The sequence below is a fragment of the Triturus cristatus genome, chromosome 9 (assembly GCF_964204655.1).
Source record: "Triturus cristatus chromosome 9, aTriCri1.1, whole genome shotgun sequence".
NCBI classification, from domain to species: domain Eukaryota; kingdom Metazoa; phylum Chordata; class Amphibia; order Caudata; family Salamandridae; genus Triturus; species Triturus cristatus.
The window spans coordinates 119,063,005-119,085,647 of record NC_140592.1 but is presented as its reverse complement, the minus strand read 5'-3'; positions in this window follow the sequence as shown (position 1 = coordinate 119,085,647).

Sequence of the window (22,643 nt, the reverse complement as noted above, 5' to 3'; positions counted from 1 at the left end):
GCAACTGTCCAGATGAAATTCCCAGCAGCATTAAGAATCATGTGGCGAAACAAAATGCACAATATTAGAGAACCTCAAGAAGTAGAAAACCTTATAAATCAGATAAAAGATCAGATCCAAAGGGAGAAATCAAATTAATTTGAACACAAGAGATATCCCTCCAGAATAATCTAATCGAAGAAGGAAAGAAAATCTTAAAACATTTTTAAGTAAGAAAACTGGTGAACCGGAGCTTGAATCGGGTGGAAAATTCCATCCAAAAGAAGAAGGGAGGCTTCCTCAGGGGGGGAAAAACGAACCTCGCAGAAACACTATAATGTAAAAAGAAATACACGGGTGGGGAGCAAATTAGGGAAAAAAACTAGAAAAAATATCCCCATAAACCAAAAATGGAGTCAAAAGGATGTCAAACAAAATACATACAAGAATGCCTTAACACAGCCCTCTCTATAAAACTCTTTAAGAAGAAACGACGAGAGAAAAAACAGTAAATGTTCTCTCATGGAACGTTAATGGACTAAGAACTCCCAACAGAAGGAGAAAAATTATGGAATATATAAAAGAGACGGAGAGTGAGATTATTATACTTCAAGAAACTCACCTTGTTAGTACTGAGTGGGAACAGATAATAAAAAGATTAAATTGGGTAGAAACATGTATATATACTACCCAAGACTGTAATGTGAAGGGGGTTGCAATTATCTTAAAAAAATCCTTAAAGGCAAAAGTGATAAGTAAGAAAGTAGACAATAAAGGAAGATGGGCCATAGCGAAAATAAGAATAGAAGGAAACATACTTAACATAGTAGGATACTATGGCCCAAACATAGATGACCCTACACCTCTCCAAAATCTATACTCGGAACTTCTATCAACATCTGATCCCATAATAATAGGAGGAGACTATAATATAATACTGGATCCAAAAAAAGATAAATCACCCCCAAACAAACACCTCAACCTACCCAAGATGAGGGAATGTCTAAGCATATACAAAACAGATTTAGATTTGGAAGATATGTGGCCACAAAAAGGAGATAAAGTATATCCCTTCACCTTCCACAATAAGAAATTATGACACAAATCAAGGATAGACTTTTTCCTCTTAAATAGATCCTTACAGAATATAGTTAATTGCATTGAACACATTCCTGCACACTTATCTGACCACTCAGTGGTAAAATTAACTTTGCTTCTTCACAAAGATATAACTCCTTCTAGATGGACAGTAGATCGATCTTTACTACACAACCAACAATACATCAGCCAGCTAGAAACGGTTTCACTATACTATTTCGAAGACAATGCAACAGGCACCTCAAAACAAACAACCTGGGACGCTTACAAAGCCGTGATAAGGGGTAAATTACTCAGCTTAGGAGCACATAAAGTAAAAGCTAAGAAACTGGAAATCAACAAAATGGATTTAGACATTAAAAATGCGGAGTTACAACTAGAGAACGAAACCTCCCCAGAAAAAAAGGAAGATTTAGAGATAAAACATCGAAGATTAAAAGAAAAGCTAGCAAATTATTTAGAAACCATTGTGAGAGAAAAATGGGAAAACAGTAAACTAGCAAATTATGAATATGGGGAAGGGTGCGGAAAACTATTGGCATGGAAAACAAAATGTGAACAATCTAGGAATAATATACCATGCATCCAGATATCAGAACAATCACTAGAAACATTCGAAGATAATATAATAAGACAGGAGTTCTCAAAATTTTACTCTGGCATATATAAAGAAGATATAAATCCAACCAAAGAACAAATCGTTAAATATTTAGAAGCTATTCCCCTTCCAAAATTAACAAATGAAGAAAAGACAGAGTTAAATCACAGGATTAAACCTGAGGAAGTCAGAGAAGCGATAAGCAATCTAAAAAGAGGAAAAGCCGCTGGGCCAGATGCCCTTCCAAATGAATTCTATATCACACTAAAAGAGCACCTAGTTAATAAACTAACAGACCTAATGAATAGCATATATATAGATCATGAAAAGATCCCAGATTCCTGGAACGACGCGATAATCAGTATTATTTTAAAGCCCGGGAAAAACCCCAAAACATGCGAGTCATATAGACCAATATCGCTACTTAACTGCGACTATAAAATTTTCACACAAGTCATAGCAAAATGACTCGCTAAGGTTATGCCTGGATTGATTAATTTAGATCAGAAAGGATTTATAAAAGGGCGGCAAATTCATGAAATTACTCATGAGTTGTTTGCAGCAATTGATATCGCCACCTCCCAAAAACTCCCCCTCACTATAATCACCTATGACGCCACTAAAGTGTTCGATAGGGTAAATTGGGCTTTCCTAAACGAAGCAATAGGAAAAGATGATCTGGGGGAAAGTGTCGCTCATGCGATAAAAGAAATATACAAGAATCCAAGGGCTAAAATAATAGTCAACGGCAACCTGACTAACAACATTAAAATACAACGTGGTACAAGGCAAGGTTGCCCGTTGTCGCCGTTACTTTTTAATCTTTATATCGAACCACTGGCCACTCTGATTAGGGACCACCCACAGATCTCTGCTTTTAAACATCAAAACTGGTCAAAGAAAATAGTATTATATGCTGATGACTTAATGGTATTTACAACAAGCTACGAAAGTGCCTACCAAGCATTGGATAAGATGATGAGTGACTTTGGTAAAGTCTCAGGCTATCTAACAAACAAAGAAAAAACTGAAGCAATGAGCTGGAACTGTAATCCACTTTCACCGTATAGTAGGGACAAACTAAAATATCTAGGAATCACCCTGGTAAAAGAAATGGACAAAGTCCCGCAACTAAATTTAACGATAATTGCTAAAGAAATGAGAAGACTACTTAAAACATGGTCAAGCCTACCATTAACTTTCCTGGGAAGATCCAATGTAATAAAAATGTCTATTATCCCAAAATTCACATACCTTTTCAATACCATACCATTGGATTTTAAAAAAGAACTCATGAAGAAGATTCAAGGCGAAATTGCAAGTTTTATCTGGGCCTCAAAAGGAACGAGAATAGCCTGGAGTAAACTCAGGAGGAAGAAAGATCAAGGAGGGATAGCTAGTCCTGATTTATTTGAATATTATAGATCCTTCCAATTTAAGAATGTTAGATCATTATTGAGAAAGTATCAAGACTACCCAAGTTTCCTGCAAAACATGACCGAGAAAACAGACCACTTCCTGTTTAAATTTGGACATCCAAAATTTTTCAAAAAAATAAAACTGAAGATTTTATATAACGCTGCTAGACTTTGGTTCCAAATAAGAAGCTCAGTAAATATACCGTATTACAGTACAAAAGCACCAATATGGGATTCTCCAGGGTCACCGGAATGCTTAAAAGACTCTTTAGCAGTGCCACTTAAAGCAGCAGGAATAGTACTATGGGGACAAATATTAAAAGGAAATGAGATAATCCCATGGAACTTACTATATGAACTAACAGACGGTAAGATATCGAAATTTAAATATTACCAGCTATGAAATTGGGCCAAGTCGCTACAAGAGAAAAATACCGGGAACGAGACACTTGAAAGCGAAATGATAAGAACCACACTAATAAGAAAAGAAATATCAAAGTGGTATTGGACACTTATTGAATCAGGAGAGGAAGATTTCTCAATCCCGGAAAAATTTTGGAGGAAAGACATACCAGATCAAGAGATAGATCTACAACTGATATGGCAAAAATCTATGGGGAAATGCTGGTCCTGTATAAAATCAGCACCATTAAGAAGGATTCCCTTGTTTACAGTTCACCGGGCTTACTGGACCCCAAAGAAACTGTCTAAATTCAAAGGATCCAATATTAAGCTCTGTCCCAAGTGCGGAGAAGCAATAGCGGATGACATCCATATGTTTCAAAAATGCCCCGCAATAACCAACTATTGGGAGGAGATTGGTAAGACAGTGAATACGATACTAAGAACCAACATAAGTGTAAGTACCTCTCTCATTTTTTTTGGGATACACAGTAACACAGGTGCTGATAGAAATAAGTTAAATAAAAAACAGGAAAATTTACTCTTTGTATTAATGCTATTAGCCCGGAGAGAAATCTGCATTAATTGGATTAAACCGGTCGCTCCAAGTTACACAAACTGGTTAAATTACACCTTTAAAACCTCGATAGAAACAGGGGCTATACGAAGAGAACAAATTTTTGGGAAGTTTGGGAACAACATTTTCAAAGTAACTAAAATCTTTTACTGGGTCATGAACAACAAATCCAATGATTAACGCTACAAACCATAATACCAGGCAGAAATGATTTCTGCAGAGTAGTCAAACTGGCTAGCTCCCCCCCACCAACCAATGGTAATATTGGAAACGATAAAGGGTAAGTGGAGAAAAACTGATGGATCAAAACAATGAAAGGGATACTCCCCAAAAATGCAATCTCGGAAAGTGATGGGGCTGTGAAGGCAAAGATTAACAAAAAAGATCATCAGACTCCAGAAACCTCCTTATCTATACAATCGCAAAATGAGGATTAAAAAAAAAAAAAAAGAGTGTGACCTGGAGAGCAAAAAACTTACATGAAAGGTTAGAAGAGGCAGCAAATGAGATGGGCATTGATATTGAAAAAGTAAAAGCCTCACAGAAACCATATCGAGTAGAATTCACTGAAAAGGACATTGAGAATATGAACACCACAGGATGAATAGGTCAAATTAAGGACATAATCATTTTGCTGAGAAAGTGGGGAGTCGTGGATAAATGGGGAAGCAGGTGGTATAGAAAACGCGATGATGCCTCAGATAAGACATTTTCAGCCTTTCCTGTAAGAGAAAAGGAGAAGGTAGTGACAGAATGCCCTTCGAGAGAGATTCCAGGAGGAGGATATGTACATGTCCCATGGACGAGACAGGATATTTTGTCTTTTACGAATGATTTCCCTCGACTACGTGAAAAGCCCGTCGAGTGGTACCGGCAGGTAGACAGATTTGTGAAATAGTCTAAAGTATTATGGATTGATTTGAATAGTCTGTTTGACATAATCGTACCAGCAGATCCATGGACAGAGTGCAAATTAATGATCAATTGGCCAACCAAGGAATATCCTAGGGATCCTAAAACAGGAGCTCCAGACCCCGAGGTAATGAAGAAATATGAGCAGGTTATGGTGTTTCTGAAAAATAAAGTGCCCCCTAAAGAGACAGATTGGGTAAAAATTGATCGAACACACCAGGAAAGTAAAGAGTCAGTACATGCATATTACGAGAGGCTAATACAAGCTTTTAAGCAGTTTAGCGGAGATGAGAATCTGAGTGAAAAGGATTTGAGTCATTTTGTATACAGATTTGTATATGGTTTACGTCCAGAAATTGGTGAGATGATTAAACAGCATACGGTAGATTGGCAAAACAAGAAAATAGATGAAGTATTGAGTCATGCTAAATACTTCAGTGATGAAATTGAAGCAAAACAGCGGAAGCTAAAAGAGAAGGCAATGTGGGCACAGGTAAAGGTAGCGGAGAGACAAGAAGCACATTTGGTGGAACAAACAGGGTCAAAGCCTAAATTTAATACTGGGAAGTATAAAGGGAATATTGAAGAAGCTAAAAAGAAATTTCCGTGTCATAATTACGGCAGGATAGGGCATTGGAAATCTGAGTGTAAGTTTCCCCCGAGTACTCACAATGAAAATCCATCATTGAACCCACAGGTGCAGCATGAGGTGAGTGATCAACAGCAGCAAGTTGTTCCCCCACAGAAGCAGGTGGCAAAACCGCCTTTTCCACAGAGCAGAAACACACATAAGTATAGTAGTGAATCGGGATTCTACAATGAAGAACAGGTAAATAAGCTGCCACGCTCTAGCGCTGTCTCACAGTATTGGCTGCAACGCGATGAGAGTGACTCAGAAGAGAGCTATTGACGGTGCCGAAGGGAGGAAGAAGAGTGCGTACTTGGCGCAACTCTAGAAGTAGACCAGACAGTACCTTTTGTAGATGGGAAGGTTAATGATGAAAATATTACTTTCCTAGTGGATACTGGTGCTACTCGATCAACTGTTAGATCAGCTGATGTTAAGAATCTTCCTCTCTCGGATGAAACGATCCAAGTAGTTGGTGTGTCCAACAGACAGATTAAAACATATCTTACAGACTCAGTGAAAGTTAGCATAGGGAAATTTTCAGAAATGCACCACTTTGTGGTGTGTGACACCAGTCCTGTGAATTTATTAGGTAGGGACCTGGTGTGCATAATGAATTGCACTATATTTTGTACTCCGGATGGAATAGCTTTTGAAACACCAGATGATGATGTATTGTACAAGATGACCATAGCTAACAGAGAAAATGAAGTTACTGAAACATATGCTGTATTCAACCCTGATGAATTACCTAAAGAATTGAGACAATCTGTAAAAGCAGAAGTTTGGGATTTCACTGGAGAAGATGTAGGACTAATGAGAAATGTAGATCCAATCAAAATAACCGTAAAGGAAGGAGTAACATATCCAAATGTTCCGCAATACAAATTGACACCTGAAATAATTAAAGGTGTAACTCCTGTAATAGAGAAAATGATCAGGCAAGGAATTTTGAGAGAAATAATGAGTAGTCCATGTAATTCACCGATAATGGGACTGAAAAAGCCTAATGGGAAATTCAGGATAGTGCAAGATCTGAGAAAAGTGAATAAAATTGTGGTATCATGTTGTCCCATTGTACCAAATCCATCAGTGATTTTATATCAGATTCCCCATGATGCAGAATGGTATACAGTAATTGATCTGTGTCATGCTTTCTTTTCCATCCCATTGCACCACGACAGTCAGCAATTTTTTGCATTTCGTTTTGGTGAGCGTATTTTGGCATGGTGCCGAATCCCACAGGGGTAGACAGAAAGCCCCTCAATATTCAATCAGCTATTAAAGAAGTCCTTGGAGAGTCTAGAAATGCCAGAAAGCTCAGTATTGGTCCAATACATTGACGACCGTTTGGTGGCGTCAAAAACACGTGAAGCCTGGGAGGTAGATACAATAGCCTTGCTGAATCATTTGGCAGATGGAGGACTTAAAGTGTCACCAGCGAAACTACAGTTTTGCAAGAAGGAAGTGCAGTATTTGGGACATAACATTGAGAAAGGACTAAGGAAAATAACCATAGACAGAATCAGAATAATAAAAGGAATGAGAGCGCCCATGACTCAAAGAGAAGTGAGAATGTTTTTGGGAATGGTTGGATACTGTCGTCAGTGGATCAGCAACTTTTCCTTGATCGCAAAACCTTTGGTGCGATTAACGAGAAGTGATGTGAAAGATCCCATTGAATTAAACAAGGAAGAATTGGCAGCATTTATACAATTGAGAGATGGTTTGTTTGAAGCACCTGCATTAGGTATGCCTGACTATGAGAAAGAATTCGAGTTGTATTGCAGTCAGAGAAATGGATGTGCGCTTTCTGTGTTGATCCAGAAGCATGGAAAACTGAGAAGACCGATTGCATATTTTTCATCGATGCTAGATCCAGTAGCAGTAGATTTATCAGGATGTTTGAAAGCGGTGGCTGCAACATGTTGAAGTTTGGAGCAGAGTGAAGGAATTGTGATGGGATATCCATTGAAAGTATTTGTACCTCATGATGTAGCGATTCTGTTGACAAGGAGTCGTACTCAGTATATGACACATAGTCGGCTGACTAAGCATGAAAAGGTCTTATTGGGTGCAACTAATGTGAGCCTTGCAAGATGTTTAAATGTGAATCCTGCAACTTTGTTGCCTGATGCTGAGATTGTGGAAGCAAGAGATGAAGTAGATCATGATTGTTTGGATGTACTTGATTTTTGTACAAAGCCCCAACCAGACATAAAAGATGTACCTTTGCCAGAAAGTGATTTTGTGATGTTCGTTGATGGGTCATGTTTGAGAACAGATGAAGGAGTGCTGAGTGCAGCGTATGCAGTATGGACAGTTGCAGCAGTAATAGAAGCATCATATCTGAAAGGAGTGAAATCAGCCCAAGTAGCAGAGCTTGTGGCTTTGACTAGAGCATGCAAGATTGGGAAGAGTGTGAGAGTGACTGTGATAACTGACAGCCAGTATGGCTTTGGAGTCGTCCACGACTTTGGCCAACTATGGCTACAAAGAGGTTTCCTGACCTCGAGTGGAACTCCTATTAAGAATGCAGAAGTGGTTGGAAAGTTGCTTGAGGCGATACAGCTGCCTAGACAATTGGCTGTTGTAAAATGTGCTGCTCATAGTCAAGGTGGTGATTATATCGCCACCGGGAACAGGTATGCCAACGACATGACACAGTATTGTGCACAAAATCTGAGTTTGGTCAATCGGGCTAAGGAAAGAGAAATGTCTTCTTGCTCATTGATGTTTACTAACATTGTGGGAACTTGGGAAGAGGTAAGACAATTGCAGGAAGAGGCAGGAGATGAGGAAATGAGACAGTGGGTAAAAGCAGGATATGTGCCCCAAAGGAAAAGGATCATGTGTGGGTCTATCGAGATGGAATACCAGTTATGACTGATAGAATGATGTCTACCATGGCACGGATGTATCATGGCCAGGGACATATAGGTCATGATCAGGTCATTTAAGCAGACCTGGTACAATGCAAAATTCAGACTTGTAGCAGAAAGTCTTTGTCAATGATGCTTAATATGTCAGCAATACAATCCTTGAAGGAAGACAGTAGTGAGTCTGGGAACAATAGGTCGAGAAGGAGGGCCTTTCACCAGAATGCAAGTAGATTTCATTGAGATGCCTCACTGTAACAGACTGAGGTATGTTTTGGTTGTGGTCTGACTATTCTCTAGGTGGGTGGAAGCATTCCCAATAAGAAGACATGATGGTTTGACAGTAGCCAAGCTACTGCTGAGAGAGTTCATCCCCAGGTTTGGGTTTCCAGTAACAATTGAGTCAGACCGAGGAGGACATTTCCATAATGAGATTGTAGGATTAATTTGTGAAGCATTGAATGTACAACAAAAACTACATTGTGCCTACCGACCAGAGGCTTCTGGTGTGGTTGAACAGATGAATGGTACTATCAAAAATAGAATAGGGAAAATGTGTTTGGCCACAGGTATGAAATGGCCTGATGTCTTGCCTTTAGTACTCATGACAATTAGGTCAATTCCAGACAGAACTACAGTATTGAGTCCTCATGAAATAATCATGGGACGTGCGATGAGACATGTGTTTATACCAGTCAACAAGCTGATGCCTATAACTGATGACATGGTGTTGGAATACTGTAAAGGCCTGGCTGACGCAGTTTATTCTGTGTTTCATCAGGTTGGAGCAGATGCCACCACACTTGAAAAGAAGCAAGCCCATGATCTGAGCCAAGGTGACTGGGTAAGGATAAAGGTCCACAGAAGAAGAAATCTTGGGCAGAAATTGTAGGTGATATTTTCGAGGCATTGATACCAGCAGTGGGAATAACTCTGAATGCAAACAAAATTAGAAAATTATCAACAGTAGTGGATCGCTTGTCAACAAGCACCGCTGGAGGATTTTTATTGGTAAACACTGAAATGGTTGCCATGCGTGCTATGGTAATGCAAAATCGACTTGCCCTTGATATATTATTGGCAAAAGAGGGTGGAGTCTGTGGAATGCTGAAAGTTCAACATTGTTGCACTTACATTCCTGACGAAAGCAAAGATCTGAAAATGTATATTAAGAATATCACAGAATTGCATGATGAAATTGCACCACTGGAGGTTGAAGGTGTTTGGGAAAAGATTGGAAAGAGGATAGCTGCTATTAAGAATTTCTTTGTAAAAATAGGTAGTACTCTTATAGGTAAAATATTGTTTCCATTAGCATGTGTAATTTGCATAATTTTAGTGATAAGATTAGGTTGTATTGGCTGTAAAAATAAGAAAAATAAGAAAAGAATTAAAAGCGAAAAATCAAAAAGAAAAGATAAGAAACAAGAAAGAGAAATTGAGGAAATAGAATTGGAGGAGTGGAAGGAGTGTATGTATGAATCAGCAAAAAGAGAAGACGTAGGTGAAACTGAATTATGATTAAGGGTAAGAAAACATTCTAAAGATTCCGTAAAACAGAACAAAATTTTGGGTGGTATGGTGATACAATCACCAAAGGGGGGATTGCTGGAGCGGGTTATGCAAAATTTTGTATACCCACCCCATTTTGCATGTCGTTTTACTAATTAGATTAATTAATTTATTATAATCAAACTAATGGTTTGGAGTGATGTGGAAAATATTTACCAACCTTACTAATATATGAATTACACGTGGGATTTGCATCTGCATGGCCTAATTAATACGTGAACTAAATTCTGTACGTATATTAATGATAGACAATTAGAATATTTCATGATATAAGTCGCTTTTGTGATGTAATTGTGATTTGTGCTTTATTCAGTAAGTATAAACCGCACTGAGTGTTGCTTTTGCTAGATAAATACACACACATATGGGTATTAGCGAGGGAATAACATTTAATTAGTCATTTTTATGTATTAATTACGTTTTTGTGTTTCCTTGCTTAAGTTGACCATTTCAAGTGGCCACAAAATGGCTGACTCCTGTACCTGATGATACCGGCTCCATTGCTCAAGGTTCTGGGTGAAGTGCGCATGCGTCACCGCTAGCAACTGTGGCCTGGACCTGACCCCAGATGAACATGTACCTTCCAAGGACAGCCTGGGACATCGGCCAAATATTCTGAACAAAGACTGTTGTGTGAACCGGAACTGACAAGGGTCATAACTCAAAAGACACTTTCGTGAGAACCCAAAAGGATGATCCCTGATTGTCCAATCAGCGGACTCGGATGCCCAAACTTTGATACTTTTAACATCAATTTTACTATAAATTATGGTAGAATAGAGAGGTAGTTACGGTCATTTTTCCAATTTCCTGATGTTATGCTGACGGAGATGACGGTGACACTGCAGGACAGCTGTTTCCCTGAATCTTTGACAGACTGATCGGATGCCCAATTTCCTGACGAACTGAACTTTCAAATTTGACGGGCATAGATTGATGAGACTACTGGATTTGACTTAGAAGACGATGTTTAGCCAGAATAGGTAAATATGATGGTCAGCTGCTTGAACAACTAATGAATTTATTTGCATTAATTAGATAAAGAACATATTTGATTCATTACAGAAACGAGTTGGTTTGTTTATTTATGAAAATTTATTATTGCAAAGAGAAAGAGAATTAGCAGATCCACTGCCAAAATGATGAGAGGAATACCAAAGATGGAATATAGGGCCTAATGAGCAACAGAAGGTGGTGTAGATTTGTCACTCATTAGGGTAGAAGTGGTATTTCCTTCTCATACCAGCGTCTGAAAAATAATCGCCTCCCACACGGACTAATGGTGAGTGAATGTTGGTGTTGTGGGCCCCACCAGCGAATGTATGGATAATGTGTGTATGTGAGATCTTTGGTCTGTGATAGAGGGAGGGAGTTTGCACTCCACGCTGGAGCACCAGCGCAGGGAGGAAGGACAGGAATGCACCACATTAAATAAATACAGTGCATTCCCACCCTTTAACTTTTGTTATGTTAAAAATATTTGTTGAGCGCACGTTCACCGGACGGTTTCTTGTCTCTGGGGCAGTAAGTAAGATAGCAGCGGAGGGAAAGTAGCCTAGTTATCATACGCCTGGGAAAACAACCAGGTCTTCAGCGGTTTCCTGAATAATGCAAAGGAGGTAACAGACCACATCTCTACTGGGAGCGAGTTCCAAAACTGGGGGGCTAAAGCCGTAAATCTGGAGCCACCATGTTTCTTGTGTTTAAAAGTAGGAGTGACCAACAGATTCAGATGGAAGGATCGCAGGTTACGAGAGGGGACATAACTTAGAATCTTAGAGGAGATAAAGGCTGGACTGTTGCCGTGAAGAGCTTTGAAAATAGTACATCCCAGCTTGAATACACAACGCTTGACCACTGGGAGCCAATGAAGGCTTTTCATCAGTGGCCTAACGTGATGCCATTTTGGTTGGTGAAAGATCAGCCTGGCAGCCTGATTCTGGACCAGCTGAAGGCATCTGAGTTGGTAAGCCGGAATGCCTACATAAAGTGAGTTGGCATAGTCCAGTCGGGAGATGACCACTGCCAGGATAACTAAAGTCAGGGCTTAACTGGACAAAAATCTGCGAATCTTTTTTATTTTCCGCAGTTGAAAAAAACCAGCAGAGACCACCGAGCTGATCTGAGTTTTCATGGACAGATCATTGCTTATCACTATGCCCAAACTTTTGGCTGAACTGACTGGTAAAGGCGAGTCACCCAGGATAGAAGGCCAAAAGTTGGAGTTCCATGAATTAGCAAGCCCGCCAGTGAGGATAAGCTCAGTTTTATCAGGGTTGAGCTTCAATTGATTTTCGTTCATCCATTCACTTATAAAGATCATGGTATCTTGAAAGTGAGACACAGAGGATGGTGAGAGATTGATGTTGAAAACCAATTGAAGATCATCAGCATAATTATATGTTCCAACTTTTCTTTCTCGCAAGTAGGAGATCAAAGAAAGCAGATACAGATTTTAAAGAGGAGCAGAGAAAGGGAGGAGCCCTGGGGAACCCCACAGGTCAATTCCATATTGTTAGAGGAGAAGCTGCCAAGATGTACTGCTTGAAACCGGTTGCTGAGGAAGGAGGAGAGCCACTTCAGAGCCAGACCCTGGATCCGGGCACTGCTGACACGGTCAATCAAAATGTTATGATCGACCGTGTCGAATGCTGCTGAAAAATCCAGGAGAACCAGGGCCTGGGTAAGGCCCCTATCCGCCCCCTTCTAAGTTCATCCAAAACTGTCAAGATGACTGACTCTGTAGAATGGACGGGTCGAAACCCAGCCTGATGAGAGTCCAGAACACGAAAAGAACTAAGTTGGGTCGAGACATGTGCCTCTAGAACCTTACCCTGGTAAGGCAGTAAGAAAATAGGGCGGTAGTTACTGAGGATAGATGGATCTGCACCTGGTTTCTTTAAAATAGGGATAATTTCCTCACTTTTAAAAAGGTCAGGGATGATGCCAAACTTAAGTGAGTTATTGAGGAGAGAAAGAGGGGCATCCGGGTATATGGTAAAAACGTCCTGAAGGACGTGAGGAGGACAGCAATCAGTAGGGGAACCAGAGCCAACCCTTTTAATGTAGACCTAAAAAAGTCTCCTGAGAAATGGGGGAAATCAGAACCAACTGAGATGGAGTCTTACAAAAGTTGGGAACACCTGTGAAAGACGTAGAAGTAGGAATACTGCCCTTAATGGCAATAATTTTCTTCATAAAATATGATATGAAAGAATGGCATAAGGACTGTGAGGGGGCCGGTTTCAACGTGATTCTATCTGGTTTAGAAAGCTCATTTACTATAGAGATGATATCTTTAGACTTGTTTGCTGAATTTAGAATCTTCTTAGAGAAATTGTTTGCCTTGGTTTGAAGAATGGAATTTTTACAATCTTTCAGCAAGGTAGAATATGTAGTCTTTTCTTTTACAAGATAATGGTGTCTCCATCTGCGTTCTGCTTGTCTCAGCGCCAACTTCTTAATTTTTAAATCATCAGAAAACCACTGCTGTGCGTCGTGGGGGTCTCAGAATCTTAGTTGTCTTAAGAGGGGCGACGCAGTCACATGTGGATTCAAGCCACATCTTAAAATTCTCTGCCTGAGTTTAAACCGACTCTGGTACAGACGGGGCCGTAGCGGTTAAAAGTGAGCAGAGGTGGTCAATATTAGCACTTCTCCAATTTCTGGACATGCAGTTCTTTGGTAGTTGGATTTTTGTAGGACGAAGATCAGAGAGAGTAAAAGTGATACAATGATGATCCGACCAAGTGCAAGGGGAGATCAGTGGGGTCGAGATCATCAGGCTAGCTTTAGACCTGGTCAAGCGTGTGCCCTTTTATGTGGGTAGCTTCATGCACATGTTGGGTGCAATTCATTCCGGAAAGAAGATCTGCCAGTTCTATTGAGCTGCCACTCTCCTGCTCGCCGTTGTGCAAATAATTAAAGTCACCAATAATGAGAAGTCGGGCGTGATTAATGGCTAAATGAGAAATTATTTCACCCAGTGCATGAGAAAAAGTAGGCATATTGCAGGGAGTTCTGTAAAAGAGGGCGCAAGTAATGATTTAAACTGGTAATCCTTGCGGATGATGGCTACAACCCCGCCTCTCACTTTCCCTGAGGGGCGGTTAGTTTGCAAGATGTAATAGTTATCTGGTACTGCCGCTAAGATGTCAGGGGCAGACTCTTCAGTAACCCATGTTTCGGTGAGAAGAAGTATATCTGCCTTCTCTGACTGTAGGAGCTGGAAGATTTAGAGTTGATGTTTCACCATGGACCGAGTATTCAGATAGATAACTAAAAGACCCTTTATTTCCTTGCTCTGGGGAGTTTCTGGGGCATGCAGTGTTAAGAGCGGAGAGGGAGCAGAATTGTTCTGAATTTCAGGGTAAATGAGTCTCTGCTTAAAAATGCCCGACTCATTTAAGCTGAGACGGGTTTTATCTGTGATTTCATAGTTACTATGCAGTTCTTTCAACTCCATAGTGAGTAACTTACGAAATGGACATTGTGGCTAGCCCCTGGGCCCATACGGCCGCGGACAGTCACAGATGGGCTTACCTTTGGCGTGCCGGTGGCACGCCCACTGCGCACGGCCGCTGCGCAGTAGAGCCCCCATCTGCCCTAAATAGACGTCTCAGCCGGCAGGAAGCGAGGGAATTCAGGGGAGGAGTCGTGTCACCTCTGTTCAACCGGCACTAGCAAGCCGTGACGGACCGGGGGACAGCGAGGAATAAGGTGCAGAAGGCAAGTGAATCACAGTACAGTATAAAGATAGCAGTTTAAAAACAATTAAAAGTGAAATACAATAAAAAACGAGAAGCCAAGTAGCTTTAGCTTCACGGCGCTAGCTTCCTACCACGGTACCTAACTTTGGTGTAGGGCAGCGCTGCAAGATGACTTGTTGAGCTGCCCTACACCAAATCCTTGTAAATAAGGGCCTTAGTATGGTAGTGTGAGACCCCACTTCACACAACGGAGATACACCCCTACCTGAAAGCGGACTCGTATACAAAAGCTTCTTTAAACACAATGTGTGCCCTTGGTAGCTGAGAAAAACCATATTCCATTAAACAGGAGGAATAAAATACCATTGCATCACAACTGTGCCCTTTCACCTGATATGCAGCCTCCTCAGGATAATCAGGTTTTTGATTCACAGTTTACACAGCCTTTTCATCTATAAAAATTCTTGTCATTGGGGAAGTGTTGCATGTCGAAGATTATGGAGGGCATTCAAGAGAAGCAGTGTGAAAATTACCATTACTATCCAGTCGAGCTCCTATGTTGAGAGTATTACAGGAGAGCTCTTTTAGGTATAATAGGAGTGTATCTTGAATGTCAGAAAGAGAACATCTCAAAGATGTGCTTATTTAAGTCCAGATTTACTAACCTCTTTTGTCATGGTTACGCCACAGCACGAAATGTTAGTTGGTATTTACTGTACCATGCCAGGGCTGCCTTGAGTCACCTTGGGTGTCTTTGTAAACACAATATAATGCAACGATACCCCTTGAGCTGCATTGTATTACACTGCATCTGTGAGGCATTCCAAAGGTTGAGCATGAGCCTTCTCATGCATTCGGCCATGGATTTGAACACATTTCAAGATTTACTAAAACTGCTAAACCTGGAAATGTGTCGAAATGCTATGCTTCCCCAGTGAAGAGTAACAAGAAAAAATATGTTTATTTCTCCTCAATACCTCCTCTTTCTATGTGTGATACAGAAAGTATAATACATAGAAAGATGCTAGTGTCTTACAAGAATGGTTTTATGCAGGAAGGTATCACTTTCTGAAAAAACACAATCTTGCCTGTAACCAGGCACCCTTACACCATGGTGCAAGGGTATCTGCATTGGCACTAGGCAGGCACAAGTACGCCAGCGTAGGGAGAGAGGTGACGGGCTCCATATCTTAGTTGTTCTTCAGCTCATATTTGTTCATGCAACACAGTGCAAAAATTTGGCTTACTGTCCTGTGTTGCGTGAACTTTTGATAAATGTGCCCCTGGCATCTGTTAAGGATAGTGCATGAGTAATATGGAGAGGATTATTGATATCTCCAAGAAATGAGGTAACTAAGATAGCGGTGAGGATCAGTGAAGTTGGAGACCAGAGGAAAAAGATTGAATAGCAACCATGCTGATGATATCTGTGGAGCAATCTTTGTGTAGGTCTGTAAATTCGAACAAATGAACTGAGGCTTTCAGGATGGTATGCAATATTCACATGGATCTTGTTTAAAAAAAAAAAAAAGCAAATAGTACTTCAGATTATTTTAAAAACACTGACCTCTGTGTTCATTCTCTAGTTTTTGAAGTATTGCGCCTGGTTTGTGAAACATCTGTAAATTTAAATTAGGGATTGTAATTTGGAGAAACACTACCTGCATCTAAACAAATTGAATACACTTATGGGTGGGTGTATTTTGGAGGTCTACTCCATCATCTATTATGGTCAAATGTATGTGAAGTACCTGTTTTATCTCTCACTCCTCTTCCTCAGTCGTGGCTGACACGGCTCATGGGTGGAGGGGCGGAGACGGGAGATTGCGCGTGTGGGGGGCTTAATTTAATAATAATAAAAAAATGTAAAAACGTAGCTTTCCGCCAGCCGGGTCCCGCGTCTTCTCTGCTCCTGCTCTCCTGCCCCTGGAAGGAACAGGAAGCAGAAGCAGGCATTCAGGCTCCCTCCCCTAAGCCAATCACAATGCAGGAAGCAGCGTTGTAATTGGTTGGGACACCGCCCAGCCAGGGGATTATGGGGAGGCCATTTTCTCCATGCAGGCTGCATTGCAGCCTGCATGGAGAAGGGCAAAGTGCACATGACTGATTTTGGCGGCCCCAAAGGACCGACCAAACAGTCTTTGCGCACTCTGGATTTGGCAGGCACACCACTCCTCCCCTGCCCTGCTCGCAGAGCAGCAGCAACCAAACATAAAATGGTTTTCACAGAAAGAAATTACCATTTTATGTTTCTGCTTCTCGGCAACGTTCCTCCGCCCTAGTGGAGGAGCCACCCCTGCTCTTCCTACCATCACAGGCATATGAGTCATGATCTTAGAAAAGATGACCGCAAAATGCTTTCCTCATAGATGATACTGCAAGTCAACACTATTCCAACCACATACACCTCCATGGTGTAGCATGTTACCTGTTTATTAAGGGGTTTTGGCACCTAGTCAGAGGTATGAAACGTTATATAAGTGGAATCACAATTACATAGTCACACATATACATAGGCATTGTAATCACTGTAAAGAGAACATTAGGACTGGGCAATATTTAAATTATGCTGCAGTAATTTGGGGAATTTTGAGTTACAATTGCATGGCGAAATTCAGAAAATTACATAAATACTCCGGCATGTGTAATTATCTGCCATTCACTGCAAAATGTGATTGTGAGCCTTGTGAAATAATGCAAACGTCAGAGTGGTTGTTACTTGCACCCATTTTGATTTTTTCAAGCTATTCATTTAGTGCAAATGCCTCCGTCTTGCTTCAAAAATTGACACCATGGCGCATTTTGCGCTAAAATATTATGTGAAGAGAAAATGGATTTGCATTTGGCATAATTCCACACAATTTTGTGTAATTGTTTCAAAAGTGTAATAAATGGTGCACGCCCCTTGTGAACATGCACCACCTGCCCTTATTTGCAAGCTCTACAAACTCTGGCGTTGGGTGGCTACAATTCATATCAGTTTTTATTAAGTATAAAAAAGTTTCAGTTCATTTGGTATTGTTTTTTAAAGAAGCACACACAGTCCCATCATTGTAAAATACACTCATCCTGCCATCCCTTTTTGTGGATCCTGAGAGCACACGTAGTACGAGGTGCACTGTTCCATGAAGTTCCATGACTGCATGGAAGCTGTTAAAACCTGGATGACTCAGAATTGCCTGAAACTTAATGGACTGTTCCCAGGAGGCACAGGGTCAGACTGATTTGCATATGGCCATGTCTGAACTGGGGTGGTGGAGTGAGCTAAAGAATGATGATGGATTAAACCCAGATCAGTTGACTGGGAGTGAGTGTTTGATTTGCTCTAACGCTCCGTCCATCATCCCCTTTGGTATCGCTTTGTTCCCCCTAAGTTGGCAGGGTATGCCCAGACGTGGGTCCCTTGCTCACTTTGCCACTGGTTTCAAGATAGCCTGGCTGATGAGGGTAATGAACCCGAAACCGGTCCCAGGATGCTTGTTTCCGGTCCAGGGAAGACATGGCTTGGCAGTTCGGGCTGGACTGTTCCCAGGAGGCACAGGGTCAGACTGATTTGCATATGGCCATGTCTGAACTGGGGTGGTGGAGTGAGCTAAAGAATGATGATGGATTAAACCCAGATCAGTTGACTGGGGGTGAGTGTTTGATTTGCTCTAACGCTCTGTCCATCATCCCCTTTGGTATCGCTTTGAAACTTAATTCAGGCAAAGCTGAGATCCTTACGTTTGGAAATAAAGCCAACTTCTGGACACCGGGTACCCTCCCTAAACCCATGCAGAAGGCTAAAAACCTGGGAGGTATTGTGGATGACAGACTGAACTTCGGGGATCAGATAAACGCCATGGCCTCAACCACTTTTCACTCTCTCAAACTGATTAAAAAGATAAAACCGTTACGGCCGGAAGACAGTCAACGTACTGTCGTTATATCTCTCATTTTATCACGGCTGGATTACTGCAACGGGCTCTATTTGAATATTTAAGAGCGTTATTTAAATAAACTGCAGATCCTGCAAAACGCGGCAGTAAGACTTCTGACAGGTACATCCAAATTTGTATCCGTCCAAGGAAATTAAAAGACTACGCTGGTTGCCAATCAGGAAACGGGTGCTTTTTAAATCTTTGTGCACTGTTTTCAAGGCCTTACATGGCCTGGGTTGAGACTACTTGAAACAATGGTTCCAATGGTACACTGCTAAAAGAACTTTGCGCTCATTAGGAGCCAAACAAGTGATCGTACCCCCCCATTAGGAAAGCCACGTGGGGGGGAACTAGTTTCATCACGTGCGCGGCCAAGGCATCGAATGACCTCCCCTGGACTCTTTGGAATGCCACTGACCTCGTGTTCAGAAGGGAATTGAAAACATGGCTCTTCAAAGGATAGAACCCTCCACTGATAATCTCCTGATAGGTTCTTGAACTCAGAGAGGTAGCCATCAGCGCCAGGACACCCCCGGGTAACCGCTGCGCTTTGGAAATTCTTATAACATAACATAACACTGTTTAAAACTACGAAATTGCCATTCTTCATATCAGTTTTCTAAGCTACAGAAATATCACAAAACATCAGTCAATGGTATTATTTTATAAATAAACACATTTTGGAAAACATATGAAATGCTATATTGTGAAACTGGAGCTGATTATTTGGCCTAGTATATAGTAAGGGAAACAGAAAACACCTCGAGTGCCTGTATTTTAATTTGTATTTACCGTGCACTGTTTCTGAAAAATATTGTTTATCCAGATTGGAACTTTCAAATATACTGCTCCCTGCCTGATCTATTTCCTCTGAGCAATGTGTTATGTGATGTGTGAATCATATTCATGGTGCTGGTAACTTCTTCCCCTGAAGAGTCATTGTTCGAATCGACTGCTTCAGTGTAAAATAACTTACCACAAGTGCCGAATGGCCTTATGGTGCAATGTTTGATCATATTTCCTCCTGGCCGTAGTTCACTCTCCTGTTGTCTGAACTGCCTTCCCAGGTATAAATAATAATGAAAAATGATCAATATTTTTAATCAGGGAAGACTTTTTTCCCCAAGAAATCTGTTTTATGTGATTGGTTGGATGCTTGAAATTCTACCACCGACGAATTTATCCGTTTTTTTTTCTCAAGAGACAGCTGCAATAGATTCTATAGCCAGCAACTAACTTTGTGTGCTTCCATTAACATGGCAACTGCTCCTAAACTAGAAGTATGTTTTTAAAGATGTGTTGGTGTTGGTGCTTGATTCATATACACCCTACTGCTGTTTTTTTTGTACTTGCCCTGGAGCTTTTACATATTGCTGTGGGCGGTGGACTGTGGGAAGCTGTGCATTAACCACTGACATGTTTGAATGTAAGCGAACAAAATACAAATTAAGGTTTGTAATTTTGAAGGGTCACCTTAAGGGCGAAATAATCTGCAAACCGGTAATCCAGGTAGCATTGTTTAGTTTGTTGATAATAAATAGATACAAATAAATAAATCAGACAATAATCATATAAATAAATAAAAATAACAAGTTTCCCCTGTATTTTTGCCTCTGCCTCCTGTATTTTTGCTGTGTTCTGAATTTAATTTTTTAGTGGTCTGGATGCTTGGGGCACTTCGCCACTGTTGATCAGTGCCAAAGTGCAAGTGATCCCTCTGTAAATTGTGAATATGGATTGGTGTATCCATGATTGGCTTGTTTGACTTACTACTAAGTCCCTAGTACAGTGCACTGTGTGTGCCCTGGGCCTGTAAGTCAAATGCTGCTAGTGGGCCTGCAGCACGGATTGTGCCACCCACACAGGAAGCCTTTCAAAGGGTTCTCAGACCTGCCACTGTGGTGTCTGTGCACGATCTCTACTGTCATGTCGACCTGGCAGGTGCACCCACTTGTCAGGCCCTAACCTTCCCTTTTCTTACATGTGAGTCGCCCCTAAGGTAGGCCCAAGTTTCCCCTGTGGGCAGGGTGCAGTGTATGTGAAAGGTAAGACATGTCCTGATGTGTGTAACAAGTCCTGATAGTGAACAACAGTGAATTTCTTTTTTCACTCTTGAAAGCCTATCTATCCCATTGATAGAATGGGAGTTTATTTATAACATCTTATAATATAACTTCCCACTGGGACAAGATGGGAAGGTAAAGTTTAGTATGTCTGAACTTAGAATATAAAGATGCATTTTTAGTAAGGATGATTTTTACATTCTGTGTTTGAAAATGCCACTTTTAGCAAGTGGGTATTTTCTTGCTTCGCCATCCTGTGTGCCTCTGCTGGGCTGTGGATTGACTGTCTGGCTTTGAAGTGACAGGGGCTGGGGATGTGCATTCACTGTAGAAAGCCACTCGGGAAGTTTGGGTGTCTCCTTCCATTCCTTGATGAGTCACGGCTGGGCTGAATAGACCTGGGCTGCATTTAGAGTAAGGGTGAGGAGATTTCCTTTCACCTGAATGGGCCTGGTCTGCCTTACACAATGCTGTCTCCACCTCCTGCCGGGAAGCTGGACCAAAGAGGACAGAACTGTTTTTGACTGAGCACAGAGCCTCTCTGCCACAAGAAAACAAAAAGAAATGGTCCAGACTCCAGAACTTTAGAATACTTTTGGACTCAAGAGGAATCTCTGCCAAGGAGAAAAGCTGGGAGAGCTGAATGAGAAGGACTGCCCCTTTGCTGTGAGCTGTTGTTGGTTGGCCCGCAGTGGCTTTTTCTGCCAAGGAGAGGACGAATACTGTGCTGTGTGCTGTGTATCCTGCTTGAAGAAGATCTCCAAGGGCTTGAAGTAGAGCTTGCCTTCTGATCTGAAGTCTCAGGGACACAAAGACTTCACCACAAGGTCCCCTGAACTTCCTTGCTGGGATTTCTGACGTGCCAAGAGTTGCCTGTTGCTGAGTTGGGCCTCTGGAGGTTGTTCCTGCTGTTGAGAGGGAGAGACGCAACTACGAGAAGCACAACACATCCGCACCTACTTCCGACGCATCGCCGATGTGCGGCTGAAGACATTCACCCATCTCTGACCTCCTAGATCACCACACCAATTCTGACAGAGGCCCAGATGTGCGGTTGCAAGAACCAATGCATCGAGATACCGCGGCGGGAGCGACCAAAGCAGCGCCGTTGCCGCCGCATTGAGAACCAATGCAACTCCGATCCCCATCTATCGCACCGGGGTGCCAAAATTACAAGGACACCGGGCCGCAGTAAGAAACTGACGCATCACCTCCCCACACAGTAATAAACCGATCCATCATCCCGCCTTCAGTAAGGAACCGATGCATCACCTCCCCTGCGTGGCAGTAAGGAACCGAAGCATCACCTCCCCTGGAGTAAGGAACCTACGCATCACTTCCCTGCGCATAATAGACCAATGAATTACCTTCCCTGTGGCTGTTTTTGTTTCTAATTGTGACGCATCCAAGGTAATTTGTGTTGAAAGTGTTGCATCTATAGTTTGCTATGGACAGAACTCTTTTTACATTCTAAGAAGTACATTTTGATCACTGTATTAGGGATTTTTGTCATTTTGGTCTTGTTTGGTTTATATAAAGATTACTTATTTTTTTTAATTAGAGTGGTGTTCATTTGTAGTGTTTTGACTGTATTACTGTATGTGTGCATAAATGCATTACACACTGCCTCTGAGATAATCCTGTCTGCTTGTGCCAAGCAACAAGGAGGTGAGCAGGGGTTATTTTAGACGTGTTTTCCCCTTTCCATGACTAGGAAGAAGGGTCCCTACTTGGGCAAAGGTGCAAACCATTGCTAACTAGATGCCCCATTTCTAACATGCATGGACCCAAACACTTTCTTAGGAGCCTGCTCCCTGTGTGACTGAATGTTGGTGTGACAAATACTAAGGATTAGTAGACCTGATTCCACCCCTTGCCTCTTTTTACC